This window comes from Pseudonaja textilis, chromosome 3 (genome assembly GCF_049901715.1).
Source record: "Pseudonaja textilis isolate UNSWEBS1 chromosome 3, rPseTex1.2, whole genome shotgun sequence".
NCBI classification, from domain to species: Eukaryota; Metazoa; Chordata; class Lepidosauria; order Squamata; family Elapidae; genus Pseudonaja; species Pseudonaja textilis.
This window is the reverse complement of record NC_141992.1, coordinates 33,732,165-33,749,554: the sequence shown is the minus strand read 5'-3', so window position 1 is coordinate 33,749,554 and position 17,390 is coordinate 33,732,165. Positions and strand designations below refer to the sequence as shown.

Below are 17,390 nucleotides of genomic sequence, written 5' to 3'. Positions count from 1 at the left end.
GGCCTCCACGTGCCTGTATGACCTCCCTACAACGCTTGGGCATGCTCCTGATGAGGTGGCTGGTGGTCTCCTGAGGGATCTCCTCCCACACCTGGACTAAAGCGTCCCCCAACTCCTGGACAGTCTGCGGTGCAATGTGGTGGATGGAGCGAAACACGATGTCCCAGATGTGCTCAACTGGATTCAGGTCTGGGGAACGGGCAGGCCAGTCCATAGCATCAATGCCTTCGTCTTACAGGAACTGCTCACACACTCCAGCCACATGAGGTCTAGCATTGTCTTGCATTCGGAGGAACCCAGGGCCAACCGCACCAGCATATGGTCTCACAAGGGGTCTGAGGATCTCAACTCGGTACCTAATGGCACTCAGGCTACCTCTGGCGAGCACATGGAGGATTGTGCGGCCCACTATAGAAATGCCACCCCACACCATTACTGACCCACTGCCAAACCGGTCATGCTGGAGGATGTTGCAGGCAGCAGAACATTCTCCACGGCATCTCCAGACCCTGTCATGTCTGTGACATGTGCTCAATGTGAACCTGCTTTCATCTGTGAAGAGCACAGGGCACCAGTGCCAAATTTGCCAATCTTGGTGTTCTCTGGCAAATGCCAAACGTCCTGCATGGTGTTGGGGTGTAAGCACAACCCCCACCTGTGGACGTTGGGCCATCATACCACCCTCATGGAGTCTGTTTCTGACCATTTGAGCAGCCACATGCACATTTGTGGCCTGCTGGAGGTCATTTGCAGGACTCTGGCAGTGCTCCTCCTGTCCCTCCTTGCACAAAGGCAGAGATAGCAGTACTGATGCTGGGTTGTTGCCCTCCTACGGCCTCCTCCACGTCTCCTGATGTACTGACTTGTCTCCTGGTAGCACCTCCATGCTCTGGACACTACGCTGACAGACACAGCAAACCTTCTTGCCACAGCTTGCATTGATGTGCCATCCTGGATGAGCTGCACTACCTGAGCCACTTGTGTGGGTTGTAGACTCCATCTCATGCTACCACTAGAGTGAAAGCACCGCCAGCATTCAAAAGTGACCAAACCATCAGCCAGAAAGCATAGGAACGGAGATGTGGTCCGTGATCACCACCTGCAGAACCACTCCTTTATCGGGGATGTCTTGCTAACTGCCTATGCTTTCCACCTGTTGTCTATTCCACTTGCACAACAGCATGTGAAATTGATTGTCAATCACTGTTACTACCTAAGTGGACAGTTTGATTTCACAGAAGTGTGATTGACTTGGAGTTACATTGTGTTGTTTAAGTGTTCCCTTTATTTTTTTTGAGCAGTGTACTTTTGTCTTTAAGAACTTAGTGTGTATTTTAAGAATGTACCAAGCAGAATTTGACTGGAAGTTATGTGTTATATTGAATGTTATAATTGTAAAGGCATAAATTGAAGTTTAAATAAGAGTTGAATGGACAAAAATTAAAAGATACAAAGGTGTCATACTCCAATCAGTAACTACAGAGGAAAATTTTAATGAGAAAAGAAAATATGAAATTGAAACAGGACAGACAAAAGTATAAATATAATGATTAGAAAGATATTGAAACTTAGAAAAAGATATATATATAATTGAATTTAGAAAGGAATGAGATAATTAAAAGCAAGGTTGAGAAAATTAAGGGAAGGGAAAAATTATTGAGAAAATGTTAAAATCGTAATAAGATATGGAATAGAACACAAAGATGATATAAAATTGAGTTTGTGTCTGTATGGAGAAGTGATAACCCGGGACCATGCTATTCTCAAAAAAAGATATTTTATTTGTGATGTTCTGTGAAAACCCAAATAAAACTTTTACAAAAGAAAAAGAAAAATTAGAATATCATGCAAAAGTTCATTGATTTCAGTAATGCAACTTAAAAGGTGAAACTAATATATGAGATAGTCTCATTACATGCAAAGCAAGATAGTTCAAGCCATGATTTGTCATAATTGAGATGACTATGGCTTAAAGCTCATGAAAACCCCAAATCCACAATTTCAGAAAATTAGAATATTGTGAAAAGGTTCAATATTCAAGGCTCAGCTTGATGATGTCATCAGGAGAAGTCATACCCATCCTGGGCTCTCGCAGCAGCATGGAGGAGAATGAGCTGTTACTACTATTATGTCAAATGTTTTATTTACTTTACAAATCTCATGAAACATTTTCATCTTATTTACGGAAATATATAACATAATAATGAAATTCACATATTTCTACAATTAAAAACCTGCTATTTCTAAAGATCATTTTGTTATTATTTCATTACTCTTACCTCTGTAAGCTCAAGACAGTATACTAGTGTAGCCCCTTATTTTAACTTTATAATAATTATTACTCTGAGGCATGTTAAAGTGAGATACCGTGTTTCCCTGAAAATAAGACCCAGTCTTATATTTTGGGGGGCTCCAAAATAGGCAGTATGGCTTATTTTGGGAAAGACTTTCAGGGTGATCAGCCCAGATGGGCGCCCTACCCCCGGCGCACTCACAAGAAGCAGAAGGCATGTGGGGACTGACAGTATCCAGCAGCAGCTGCAGCCACTGATGAGTTGGTTCCCTGTCCAAGTAGCGGACAAAGGCAAGGTGGGGAGGTGGTAATCCGAGAGTTGGTGGGTTGGAGAGGGTGGCTGACCACAGGAGGCTCGCCTTTGCATGTCGACATCAGCAGCAGATGGAGGCAGAGGTGCAGGGTGGAAGGCATGCGATCTTGATGCGCCACATTGGCCGTAGGCAAGCCAAAAGACACAAAGGCGAGCCTCCTGCCTGCTCCAGTCCACCAATTTTTGGCTTTTCCACAGCCTTGTGCCTCCCTCCGCCTCTGCCTCCCCTTGCTGTTTGGACAGGTAATTCACTGGACACCTCACATGCTCACTGCCTCCTGTGCTACCCACATCCACCCACCCCTTCAATAGGGTTTATTTTTGGAGTAGGCTTAAAATTGGGGTATATCTTATTTTTGGGGTAGGTCAGTGTTTGATGTACAACTATGTTTTTAAAACTTAGCAACCTTAATGTGTGTAGCCAATTTCCTTCTCCTTATTTTTTTCAGTTTAATATCAGACTGCACAAATTGGTTAATCAATCAGTGGAACAACTTGCCTTCAGAAGTTGTGGGTGCTTCATCACTGGAGGTCTTTAAGAAAAAACTGGGCAGTCACTCGTCTGTAATGGTATAAGGTCACCTGCTTGAAGAGGGGGTTGGACTAGAAGATCTCTAAGGTCCCTTCCAGCTCTATTCTGATTGGAATACACCCAGTAGTCAAAATTTAAGTATTTATTGTAGAGAGAACAGCCCATCCAATGGATTATGAACATTCAGACAGAATAAACTGCTAGACAGAAGTCGTTTTTAAATCCTGCTCACATGTCACTTCCTATCAATCTCTTCCACACTAGCCCTCCAGAACAATTTTATTTATGTATGTGGGAAATGATACAATCAATTAAAAATCTATTATGTTAATGAACATCTATTGGCAGGCTTATGTCATTGGATCCAAGTCTTAGGTAATCAAAATTGAATCTATTTTTTTTTTCATTTTTGATTTGTGGCTGATTAAATATGCGTAAAAATGTTTTCCTACTTCAACACTGAGTTTCCTTCCCATTTGAAATACATAATTTTAATTTAAAAATTCTTTGTATAAATATAACTTACATTTTAGGCTAAAAGGCATTTTTTTGAAAGTCATTAAACTCCCTTTTTATGATCCCTTAATGTGGGATAGAGTCAGGACAACTGGATGAAACTGAGTGTTTACTGGCCAGATGCCAAAAGTCATTCAATTCCATTTATGGGTTTTCTCCAATTCCTAGGTTTAGGAAAAAGAACAATATGTTGAGCCATAATGCCCAATATGCTATTCTCAGCCACCACAGTGGATGTTACATGTCGAAGTTAGAATACAATACATCTGAAGAAATATGAGTTATGAAGTTGGTTGAATTTCTCAGTATTAAAAAGCCAATCAAAAAAGGCAGACGCCTTGAAAGAAAATATTTAATAAGTGGTCCTGTGAATATTGACTGAAAGGGATACATTCATCTTAGGTTGTTTTAAGAGTACATAAGGTATTTGGTGATTTAGCATACACTCCTTTAGGCGGTTTGCTTCCCACCATTTCCAAATCACCATATCTGGTGTCAGGACTTAAGACACAGAGCCAAAAAAAAAAAAAATACAGGAGTAATTTACTTCTAAAATTCCACTATCCTTATATAAAGTGGAGGGAAAACTATCTGAGTTCACAGTTTATTTGGCAACTGAAGAAAAAAGGCAATGAATTAAAAAAAATAAGGTCATGCTTGTTCAAATATCTTATTTGCTAAATGCCTAGATTATGTTTGTGACAAATCTTTTAATAGCAGCCAACAGGAGCAGATTGGGCGTTGGTCTTACCTGACACGCCATTTCTAGTCGAGCTGCGAGGATCATCCAGAGAGTGGGAGGTGCTCCAGTCTGCGTCTGTGTAGGCTGAGCTTAATTACTGAGGAACGCTCCGCCCTCTGTCACGTGGTCCCTTGTAGCGTTCCCCAGTTTATGCGAAGTCGAGAGAGGAGGAAAGTCGTCTAACTCTCATCTAACTAGACTTAAGGTATCATTGGCTGAAACAAGGTTCCCCCAGACAGAAAAAAATAAAAAAGGGTGGGGCTGGATGATCCTCGCAGCTCGACTAGAAATGGCGTGTCAGGTAAGACCAACGCCCATTCTCCCTCGAGCTGCTCGGATCATCCAGAGAGTGGGACATACCAAAGCTTGGCTGTCCTACGGGAGGGAATCCGTCTGGGGTGGAAGCTCCCCTGGGTCCTCGATGACCCGCTGGAGGACTCATCTACCAAACGAGGCCTCCGCTGATGCAAAGATGTCAATCTTATAGTGCCTAATGAAAGGGGAGGGGGAAGCCCAGGTGGCGGCCCGACAAATGTCTGAGATTGGAGCCTGGGTAGCCCAGGCCGCAGAGGTGGCCGCACTTCTGGTGGAATGCGCCGTAACCCCGCTGGGAACTGGCAAGGCCTGAGACGAATAAGCCTTGGCGATGGTGGCTCTGATCCATCGCCCGATGGTGGAAGGGGACACCTTGTGGCCTAAGGACTTGGGCTGGAAGGAGAGAAATAAAGACTCTGACCTTCTAAAGGGTTGCGTGCGGTTAATGTATATGCGGAGGGCCCGCCTCACATCTAGGGTGTGCCATCGTTTCTCCCTTTCCCGCGAAGGATTGGGACAAAAGTTCGGGAGTGTAAGCTCCTGAGCCCTGTGGAAGGCTGAATTGACCTTGGGCAAGAAGGTCGAGGCGTAGGACCACCCGATCGGAATGGAAGATACAAAGGTCCTTTCTCACCGAAAGGGCAGCAACCTCCGAAATTCGGCGAGCCGAGGTAATTGCCACCAGGAATACTACCTTAAAGGTCAAAGTTTGGAGAGAGGATTCTCTAATAGGCTCGAAAGGAGGTTTGGTTAGGGCCACTAGGACCTTGTTAAGGTCCCAAGTGGGGTACCGGTGCACGACAGGGGGACGGAGGTTAGTAGCCCCCCTTAGGAAGGCCCTGATACGGGGATGGTGAGAGAGGGGACCCAGATTGTCGCCAGAGACGACGGTCGAGAGGGCCGCTACCTGGCGTCTCAGGGCATTAGGTGAGAGACCTTTTTTGAGCCCATCCTGGAGAAAATTCAAAATCTGGGCCACCGAAGGCGAGAGCGGGTTGACCATGGAGGCATGGCACCACCTGCAGAAGCTGACCCAGGTAGCATCATATATCCGACTGGTTGAAGGCCGTCTGGCGGCCAGGATCGTGCTAATGACCTGGTCAGATAAATTCTCCTTCCTCAACTTTTCCCGCTCAACCTCCACACGGTTAGTTGGAGCCATTAGGGCTCTGGATGTTGAATGGGCCCCTGAGACAGGGAGATCCTGTCCGGAGGGATTCTCCACGGGGGAGACACCGAAAGGTTGCAGAGGTCCGCAAACCACGGCCGCCTGGGCCAATAGGGGGCCACTAAAATCAGATCTGCCTTCTCCTGGATCAGTTTCTGAATGACTCTGGGAAGTAAAGCTAACGGGGGGAAGGCGTACAGGAGTCCTGGGGGCCACGGACAGCAAAGTGCATCGTGATTCTCGGCCCCGGGGGAAGGGAATCTGGAGAAGAACCGAGGGAGCTGGGTGTTGCGGGGGGATGCAAAGAGATCCACTGACGGGAGACCGAAGATCATGGTCGCCTCCCTGAAAAGGGATGGGTGAATGCGCCACTCGGACTGGTCCACGGTGGCCCTGCTTAACCAGTCCGCTCGGGTGTTTGAGGCCCCCGAAATGTGTTCTGCTTTGATCGAGAGGAGGTGACGCTCTGCCCAACGGCAGAGTCTTTCGGCCTCTCTCATCAACCGGATAGACTGGGTCCCGCCTTGCCTGTTGACATGGGCCTTGGTGGTAACGTTGTCTGTGAGAATAAGGACGTGCCGCCCGCGTACCTGAGGCAGGAAATGGCGCAGGGCCAGGTGGATGGCGTGGAGCTCCAGCCAGTTTATGCTGCAGGCCCGCTCTGCTTGGGACCATTTGCCCTGCGTTGTAAGGGACTGGATGTGAGCGCCCCAGCCACTCAGGCTGGCGTCTGTGGTGATGATGAGATACTGGGGTTCTTTGAAGAGATGACCCCTGTTGATGGCAGGGTTGGTCCACCAGAGGAGAGATGAGAGGACCTTTGGGGGTACCTTGATGGAGGATTTTGAGTTGCTTCTGCCGGACCTTTGAAACGGGAGCAGGAGCCACTGCAGGGACCTAGTATGAAGACGGGCCCAAGGAATAATAGAGATGCATGAAACCATTTTTCCCAGTAATTTAGACAATTCTAATAGAGAAGCCCTCTTTGATCGTCGAATAACCTGAATTGAATTTCGAATACTCTGGAGCCTTTCCGGGGAAAGGAACACTTTTTCCTGCACCGTGTCAATGATGGCCCCCAAGTGGGCAATTCGGGTAGAAGGGACCAGTTGGCTCTTTTTTTGGTTGACCAGAAAACCATGGGCATGGAGAGCAGAGAGGGTAGTCTTGGTATCCAGCTCTGCTTGGGATTGGGAATGGGACAGGATGAGGATATCATCTAGATAGCAGTGGAGCCGGACCGGGTAGTCCCTTAAGCGAGCTGCCAGGGCCACGAGGATCTTAGTGAAAACTCTGGGAGCGGAAGCTAACCCAAGGGAAAGGGCCACATACTGGAAATGATGGTGATTGTAACAGAATCTAAGGAATTTGGAGTGGGAAGGCCGAATTGGGATGTGGAGGTATGCCTCAGAGAGGTCTATAGAAGAGAGCCAATCTCCTTGCCTGGTGCCCTGCAAAATGGATTGAAGGGTGTGCATTTTGAATTTGCGGAGGGTTAGGAAGCGGTTGAGTCGTTTGAGGTCGAGGATAGCCCTCCACCCCCCCGAGGACTTGGGAACCACGAAGAGGTGGGAATAGAAATCCTGGCCTCGCTGAGAGGGAGGAACTGGCTGGATGGCCTGGATGGAGAGTAAGTGGTGGATGGCAGAATCCATTAATTTGCGTTTGGAGGGGTCCCTAGAGGGAGGAGATGACATGAAGAACTCGGGAGGTTGAGAGTTGAACTCCAGAGCAAGTCCAAACCTAATGGAGTCCCTGACCCATTTGTCGGAAGTGGTAGAATCCCACAGGTCGGCGAAATGTCTCAGCCGACCACCAATGGGGGGAAAGAGACAGGATCTATTTGGAGCGCCAGAAGGGTCTCCCCTCCTCTGCCCCTCCTATTTCGATCGCTCGAGTCAGAACGATCCTGGGAATATGATGCTCTATACGAGGGAGGCCTCGGGTATCTGGGGGGAAGGGGGACTGGTAGAAGGACCGGGAGGACCCTCTTTGAAAGGGCTGAGGGGTTCGGGAGTCAGGCCTCCGAAAAAGAGGAGGAAGGAATTTCTTCTTTCCCCTAGTTTCGGCCAAGAGGGGGTCCAGGGCCGGCCCAAAAAGCTTCTCCCCCTTAATGGGGGTGGAGGCCAGCTTGACCTTGTTCTTCACGTCCACCTGCCATGGTTTAAGCCAGAGCAGGCGGTGGGCAGTGACCTGAAACGCTAAAGCCCGGGAGGAAAATTTAACCGAATGGTACGTGGCGTCAGCTGAGAACTCTGCCGCCGCTGTGATTTTGGCTATGTCCTGAAGCGCCCATATATTGGATGGAGGGATGTGTGACTTCAGTTGACGGAGCCACCGGATAGAGGATCTGGTAAAGAAGGAGGCTGCGGTGGCCGATCTAATTGCCCAGGCGTCGGCTAGATGAGCCCGACGCAAGGCCAATTCAGACCTCCTATCCTCGGGTTTGAGGGCCTCCAGGGGGTCACTCGGGGAGGAGGAAGAGGCGAGACCAATAATGGGCTCGTCCACCTCCGGGGTATTGAGGAGGGAGCAGAAACTTGGTTCGAGGTTAAACAACCTCTTATCCTGTGCGGATGGGGCCGGAGGAGCCCCCGTAAAACCCAGTTGGTTAGAAACCAGATCGTAGAAAATGGGAGGGGCGGGAATCACATCCTCGGCCACCACGGGCTGCTTGAACATTGCGTCCTCCGGTTCCTCCCCAGAGGAGAGGGGGGCAGGGGGGAGTTGAGTGGCCAGGCCCGAGGTGTTCTTGGCCTTGAACAAGATGGACTTGAACATGTGGGGCTTGAATAACCCCACAAAGGAAGGCTGGTCGGGGGTAAGGCCCTGGTCCTCCGACAGCTCTGCTTCCATCGGGTCTAAATCCGAAAAGGGTTTCCCATGGAAGGTGGATCCCCATTCAAGGTCCTCCTCCTCCTCCCTGTATTGGTCTAAAATTTCCATTCCCTCCTCCGGTTCCCTTTCTGGAAGAGGGCTGGCCCCCCGGGAGGGTACCTGACCAGGAGCGGGGTCCAGGGTGGGCATGGACCTAGTTGGCACCAGCTCTTGTGCGGGAGCCATCTGAGGAAGGCTTGGTCCGGCCATCTGCTGCATGCCTTGAGCTATCCCGTCGAATAGCCTGCTCCATCCAAGTTCTCATGTACTCAGGCATCTCGATCGTGGGTGGGTCCTCCTGTCTTAGGCCAGCGGCCGTGGGAGTGAAGGTTGCTTCAGGCATCCGGCTGGTAGCTGGTCCAGGGGCGTGAGACTCCTGGGATGAGCTGTGCCTGGAGAGAGGGGAACAGACTGGAGGGGGGGGTGCCTGGAAGTAGAAGGGGCGGCTGGGGGTGTTGGTTGAGTCACCCTAGAGCGCCTATCGAACTCCCTCTCTAGTGCCTTATGACGCCTTAAGGTGTCCCTTTGAGAGGCCTTAGAAGTCTCCTGGGAGGTTTCCTTAGCCTGTTTGCGCACATGATGAGACTTAGATTTTGCCTTCAAAGAATGGCGGGAGTTAGGGTTATCATCTGCCATGGTGAAACAACCGAAGTATCAATATGAATATATATAGAAATATATATATGTGTACAGGCGGTTGGCACGCCTAGGATACGACCTGGGTAAGGCCGGGTATCCAGAAACTGGCCTGCGCCCCCTTTTGGAATTTGCAATGAATAATCTGAAAAATATGACCAAAAAAGGAAAAAAATTTTAAAACTGCCACAGATATAGACTTTTAATGTACAAATATATCCCACCGGGATAAGGATCCAGGAAAAACACACTACAGGGGCAGTGATGGGAGGCTAAGTCTCTCTAAGCAAATCTGAGAGAGAATAAATGCCAATTGGATGAGATTGGATCACCAATGTAAAGAAATATGAAGATATTCTGTATTAGGGAGACTGAATAACAACCTGGCAGTTGGTAAAAGGAAGAAGAAGCCAATTAGCCAAATCAACGCCAGCAATACAAGGCCTCGGGCAGCTTGCCCCCTCTCAGGGAGGGAGTGGCTGCTTTTCTACTTCCCCGCCCTGAGTTCTGCTGCGGGAGCCAACACTTACACCAACAAGTAATAAAATAAAGTACAGTTTTTCCCCTTTTGAGGGGAGAGGGAGATAGAGAGATCAGCCCTACTAGGCCTGGGAGCCTAAGACTAGGGCCAGCAGATCGTCGCAGCAATAGGAGGCCTGTAAAATGGCGCCCGGCCACGAGGCGGCGCCCAAAATGGCGGCCGCCTGGAAATCGAAAGCAAAAAACGAAGCGGGCGGCTCAGGGCGGGTGCGTCCTGCAAGCCACGAGTGCGAGGACACTGAAATCGCCTCTGTCTGGGCGATTGGCGTTAGTGGGGGGAAAACCAGAATAAAAGGCTCCGGGCCTCTAGAAAGGCACAAGGACGGCAAGGCAGGAAAGAAAATAAACGGCAGGGGGGGGTAACGCTAAGTGCTGCTAAGCCGCCCGCTCAGCCCCCTGGGGGTGAAAACGCACACCCCTAAGTCTCAAGACACCCACAGATGCGCAGAGGCTAGGAAATAATAAACTGAAATCAAACCTGTAATTAAAATATTATCCTGCTTGAATCAGCCAAAGAGTGGGAAGCACAATCAAAACACACAGCCTAACTCTGCGAAGGCTGAGCATAAAACTGGGGAACGCTACAAGGGACCACGTGACAGAGGGCGGAGTGTTCCTCAGTAATTAAGCTCAGCCTACCCAGACGCAGACTGGAGCACCTCCCACTCTCTGGATGATCCTCGCAGCTCGAGGGAGAACCCCTACATCTGCTCTATATATCTAATGGAATGTGTGGTTGACTTGTGGGATGAAGGAAAGAGATAACTAAGAAATAATCAGACAAGAGAGGCAGGAACCCTAATTGATTAACATCAGAGCAAAACAATTTAGGAAGAACCTGTCCTAATTGTTCAGTCAGTTATAAGTGCCAGTGGGAAGTTTGTACCTTCAGACTGAAAGATTCGGTTAATGTAGCCTTAGTCACACATCTAATTTCTGACTGGTTAACCCAGGAGAGCTAATATCATAGTTGAGATTCTCTCAAGGAAATTTGGGAGCATATAGAGGAATGCAGGATGGGACAGAATAAGGCAATTACCATTGCATGAGCAGAAGTTGGCTTCTGGTCATAATGGCATAATGTAGGCCGTTACGCATATATAAGACATTACCTAATACAGTACTAGTTGTAATCAGATAAGCCTATTGGGAAGATTACAGGATTTCTTAAGGTAATGATCTTCCTTTAGCCAGAAATAGTCCAATGATAAGCATTTGTTGGAGTTGTAATTCAAAATACTTGGAAGGTACAAGCTGCCAAACTGACTGAGTTGAAGAAGCTGCTGAAGCCATCTGGAATGGCTCGTCTTCAGCTGTATTAAGGCTACAGTTATGATCATTAATCCATATAATCTTATCAATATCATGAGGGTTGGGCTCCTGGATGCTAGAGTAGCCCTTACAGATCCTTGAAACTGGAAGGATAGAATCCCAAGATACTTTTTTTTTTAACCATACCAACCAGTATCTCCCAGATGCAGCAGCAGCATCAATTTTGAAAGTGTGAGCATTATTTTAGTAAATGTGACATTATTGTGTTCTTGAGATTCTGAAGCATCAAGCTGAGGCCCCTCACTTCTTTCTCCACAGAGGGAGTTCTGATAAGATAAGCAGAACATATAAGAAACATAAATGTGGACACACTGGGATCCAAAGCATTCCACAATGTATGTGAATTTTTTTAAACTTTCGATTTCCAAACATTAGAGGTGCTGAAAAGTTGTGACGTGCTTTGGGGGTTGTAAAGATATTTCGGTTACTTTAATATAATTTAGATGTGCTTGGTAAGTAACTATATAAATACCATAACTTTTCTGTTTGTTTCATAAGGACTGTCATTACTTTGATGAATTTTCTAGTTGTTGAGGCCAATCTAAAGACAGTGCTTTGAACTGAAACTCCCTATATGAAATCTGAGGCCTATGATTAGTCCACTCAAAATAACTAACAACACAAAGAAAAAAAAATCTGTTATATACCAGTTATATATTAAATATCAGTTAAATATTAAAAAGGCTGGTAAAAAGAAAAGCTTGCATTTCTTCCCTAAAAGTAGAAAACATGGGAGCTGAGTGCAACTGCAGAGGGGTGGAGTAACACACAAAAATACATCCCCTTCCGCATGTGCCACAGGGAAAAAACCCTCAAAAAGTGGAGGCAACTTGAGGATGGTCTTTAATGACTAGGCATGTTTATAGCAAAATCTATCTCAGACAGCCAGACTCCAAGCTATTTAGGATTTTGCAGTAAAAACAATCCCTTAAATTATGCCCAGAAAATAACTGGCTATCTCTGCAAGACTTTTAATATCACCTAGCATTGTGCACTGTGTAGAAGCTTGGCCACTGATTTTTGGATTGAAATTCAAGACACTCATTATGGGCAGCTCCATGAAGACCATATTGCAGTTGTCATGGTGGAATCTGTTTGTGACTTGAAAAAGAGACTTTCTTTAAAAGCTAAATTATTTTGGCCTGTGAATTACCCAGAAATAAGGGTGCACTTGTGTAATGGCAGAAAGTGAATGACATTTTATAAATATACATATTTCATTCTTCTTTTCCATATCAGATTGTAGGCTCTAGTAATCATATCTTTTTATTTCAGTAGCTACAGAAGCTATTTCCGATCCATGTATGCCACTGCGCTTTTAGGAACATGTCCAATAGAGTCTCACAAATATCCATATTTTTGCAAATATCAAACTAAAGAGTGATGCTTATTAATATATGATTGTGATCTAATCTGAAATTCTATTTATAAAAAATATTACAGTGGAATTTGTACCTGTGCCTCAGATTACAGTCTCATGATAGCATAATAAAACAGAGCAAGCGTATTTGTTTAGGTCAATTATAGTATTTGTAATACATATGTTAACAATGAATAAACATCAAAAATAGAAAATATTATTGGAGATAGTCTATTCCAACCCACTCGTCAATTGAAAAATCGGCAGGGTATAAGGGCAATCTCCCCAATTGTTCAAATCTTTGCTGAAATGGAAGCAATCATCTTCCAAAATAATTCAGCTGTAAAAATCTGGGAGAAGGGGGAATGCAAGCATCTTTACCTCCAAATGCTAAGCATGTTATGCCGCCATCTGTGTGATCTACATTTACTAAACTTGAACTTAAATATAAAGGAACCCAGAGTAACAGTTGCATAGAAGAAGTCATTGTTCCAAAACTTTCCTTTACCTTCTTAAGTACCAGGACTACATTCAGGTTTCACACTCTGTTAGCATCCTGGAGATATAATAATCCAATAGGGAGTTTCCTTGGGAGGTAGAGGTAGTTTGCAAGAAGCAAAATTCAAACTGACCAATCAGTGATATGGATACCATGGGTTTTGGGTGATTTCTACACCACTAGTCTAGAATAAGGTTGATGGAGGAAAATTATATTTGCTTGTAAATTCACAATATTTTTTGTCCAAAGTCACCTTGCGGTGAGATGGCAGCAAACAAATTGAATAAATAGTCTTTGACTGCAATCATAATCTAAAAAGTGGGGAGGATTGTCTGCATCCCTTCCAAAAGCTCTTTCAGAAATTTCTAATATTTAGCTGAAATCTGGAAGCTTAGAATTTCAGTGCAGTGCTTTTAATCCTATCATTCCATGCCCCATATTTACAAATCTCAGGCCATTTCTGCATCAGAGTTTTACATGTAGAGACATTTTTTCATTTGATCTTCACCAAACATAACACATATACTCTTTCAACAGATATATGAATCGCTTTTCGAAACATAAACATGTTATAATCATGAGTACTTTTATCTGGATGCGCCCCAGTTTGTCATCCACAATTAGTGATACAGTATAAGGGTACCTTACAATGTTACATCCATTATTGGACACAGCACTCTAAAGGTATCCTAATCAGCACAGTGTAAAACAACTTTTAATCTTGTGATTCGAATATTATTCATTTATCAAACTACCTATAAGAGTGTTAATTGGTGCAATATCATAGATGTAAACTGTGCATTTAATTTTAACCTTCCAACAATTTCTTGTATAAAAAAAGGTCTTCAGTAAACAATTTCAAATATATTGGCTATACCATGAAAATATACCACACTCAGTGTTACTGGTTAACAGATTATGAGGAAAGGTATGGGCCTTCTATAAACACTGACAAGAATCCCCTTCCACATTTTAGAAAAAAACAGTATGTCCGTCCCTTTATTAAAACACATAAGAAAAAAGAAAGAAACTAACATAAAAAGCAAAGAAGGCAAATGCCACTAACATTGGGGGCGGGAGAGCAAGGAGGAATTATTCAGATGACAACTCCATTGTAAAATATTAACCTGTAACAGAACTTCCAATCACAAACAATAGGTCTGAAACAAATCAGGTAAATCCAGGTCAAATAAGAGATGTAACTATATTTGAGCTGTAAATCACTTGAGTCTAAGAACGGACTCCCAAGAGAAAAGTCTAATTTGGCTATTCATTAACTCCCCCACCATTGCCTGCAAACACAATAATTATTTTTGTTAGTAGCTTTAGCTACATTTCTTTCTCCTCAACAAAGGCATGCACATAAACATTAGAAAAGATGAAGGGTGGAAGATCTTTAGCACAAACAATATTTTGTTACAATAATATCATGAATAGCATGATATAGCAGAATTTGAAATCCACCCTAATATAAATTTACAGATATCCCACCAGTTTTAGTAGTTTGTATGGTGCTTGTTAAAATTACAGCCTTGAAAAGATTTACTACCTACCCTCAGTCATTGCCTCCACTGCAAGAGGAGAGCAGGCATTGGTTTATGGTGACAAAACAAAAAAACAAAAACAGAAAATAGCACTTTTCCCCACTAGCACATTTTATTAAGGGGCACAAGCTTTTGTAAACTGCAACACACTTCATTAGATGCTGCATGGCTGGACTCTTTAGGGAGGTGGGGGGGGGGGGTGAACAAAGGAAGACAGGATGCAGGTAGGTCGAATCCCTTAAGAATCGTACAGCTTCAAAAACAAAACAAAACCCTATAGCTTTTTGAGACCTTCTGAGACTGTCTGAAACCTTTTGATGCGAATTCAACAATTTCTCTCTCTCCATGTTAAAATCCCAATGCTTGTCCAAAACAGTCTTCAGTCGGACTCCCTTTTATATGCACAAAGCAGAAGAGGGTCTCCTCTACTCTTTCTTTTCCAAATCTTTTACAAGGCGTTTGCCCTGGGCTTCATTCAATGACCAGAGATCGACAATCGCTAGGTGTCCTTTCCCCTTTCCTTCTGCATTGAATCCCCACCCGCTTCTCGAAAAAGCTCCATCACACCCCGAAGGGCAGAGGAAGCATGTAACCTATAGAAGAGACGGTCTTTATCTGATCGGGTAACGAAGCATCTGCAAACCGCCAAGCCCAGAGAGCCCAAGGACTCCAGAGGAACATGTACCTGCAAGGCATTTCCCTCCTAGGGGGCCTGGGAATACCTAACTGCGCTGTCGTGGGGGAGGCGGAAACATCCAGGCCACGCGAAGGGACGTCGGTTGCCACCCCAAGCGAGGGGTCTTCCAGATGGCCGCCCTGATTATTACGGATTAAGGGCTCGACTGGGGAGAGCCGTGTATTGGAATATTCCCGCGGAAGTCCCCCATGGCGAGAAGAAGGGGTGTTTGTTTGTTTTTTTTACCTCTTGTCTTCCCCGAATGGGTTCAAACACAAGGCACGCAGGGCGAGGAAGGACGGACGAGTCAGCCTTGAAGAAACGGAACAAGCGTTTCCCACACCCCACAGCGACTCTCACGACGCAACCTGGAACGTACCTTACAGGGAGACACCGCGAAGGTGATGTTCAGCCAGCACCAGCAGCATGTATAGAAAAAGAGAGAGAGAGACAGAGAGAGACAGCGAGACAGACACAGAGAGAGAACTGCGCAGGCGTACTGCGCCCCAATGCGCGTCTCCCCGGCTGGCGCGCAACCGCACTTCTTGGTCAGCCTTTAGAGAAGAAAGGGCAGGCTTGGGTTGAAAGGGGAATCGGTCCTCAGGGCGAGACGAGGGTGGGTCGATGGGAAGATGAGAAAGTCTGGCTTCGCACTGAACGGCGATATAGACTAGTATAGACGACACGACGGCTCACGTGTTGTTTTAGGGATGAGGCGACCCGGGTTCACAAACTCGTTCTCGCTGGGTGATTTTAGGCTAGTCCTTTATTTTCTGCACAAGTTACTTCTTAGGAGGGGATTTGTAAAGAGCAAGATAGAGATAATCGAGAGGTGGGAGAGATAAGATCTTGAGGTGTTTAAGGAAAAATGCATATAAGTAAAATTACTACGTTAATGGAGGTGGGGATAGATGGATTATGGTGCTGTGCAAAGGAGTTAGTATTAGCTTAGCTAGGGGAGCTAGGTTACTGTTGTCGTTATTATAACATCCCAAATGGGCTTCCACGACCTTCTAGAATATGCTTCAAATTCTTCAGAGCAAATAAGAAATCAAAAATATAGGTTTCCATACTACTGGAAGATTGTTACGCAAGAGCAAGTGGATTTTTTTTTTATAGACACCCCCCAAATTAAGGCTTTTGTTTTTATTTTATGCTGTTCAAATAGTAATGAAACAAACTGGCCCCTCCCAGGTCTAAATACTTTATATTAATTAACCTAATAAATTAACTACAGTGTAGCGTAAAGGAGTTTTTATTTAATTCATAGCCAAATATATTAACCTATCCACATACTGTTCAAAATGAAGCTTCTGACTACATTTGCTTGCAATAATTGACAAGGATAGGAATGCCAATTAAAAAGTCAAATAGATAAAAATAGAAGATAAATATATCCTGAGTAAATATACTGGTTTTGAATTTAGTTGTGGTTTCAGTTGACTAATATAGTCAACTTGGTAAGAAATGCATTGGACTATTATTAAGAGATCAAGTACACTATATATTTTAACAAATGTTTAAAATTGTCTTCTGAAATTATACATTTATTTTTAAATGATATTAATATGTAGATCTGTAGACTAAAAACAGTAATTTAATTTAAAGGAGAACACTCTGATTGATAATACAGGCCATTTTCAGTCATAGTCTACTTTTTTACAATCATAATAGATCTGCCTGCTAACCAGTAGTTAACTCTTGTGTGGCAATTTATTTAAATGCATTTTAAATACATGGTCTGGGAGCTGAGGGTATGTCAAATTGTAGGATGCTTTATGTCTGCAAAGTAATAGAAGAAAGGTCATTTATTTATTTATTTAGCGTATGTCTTACAATGTTAGGAAAATCTACAAATACTAGACATAATGCAGTCCTGACAGCCTTCATTTTTAGCTCATTCTGTTCAGCACTTGTATGCCTATCCTTGGTGCACTAAAGGGAGCAAACTAGCTTACACCAGCTGACTAGCAGAGGTCACGGTTGTTGGCTCTTCTTCCAGGCTCCTCCATCAGTCTTGCCTTGCCTCATGTTATGTTGCCTTGGG

The 17,390-nt window shown here is 44.9% G+C and overlaps 1 protein-coding gene across 8 annotated transcripts in view; it reads right to left on the bottom strand.

Moving 5' to 3' along the window:
* The window catches only part of NDRG3 (NDRG family member 3), a 43,394-nt gene extending 27,519 nt beyond the window's left edge, over positions 1 to 15,875 (bottom strand). For 2 of the 8 annotated variants that reach the window (XM_087929206.1, XM_087929209.1), the window contains exon 1: positions 15,590 to 15,748. The gene's annotated coding sequence lies outside the window, so the exon portion shown is untranslated. Of the gene's footprint in view, positions 1 to 15,589 lie in introns of all 8 variants that reach the window. The other 6 variants (XM_026697676.2, XM_026697679.2, XM_087929210.1 and 3 more) reach the window with 6 other exon arrangements.
* Between the last annotated feature and the right edge of the window lie 1,515 nt (positions 15,876 to 17,390).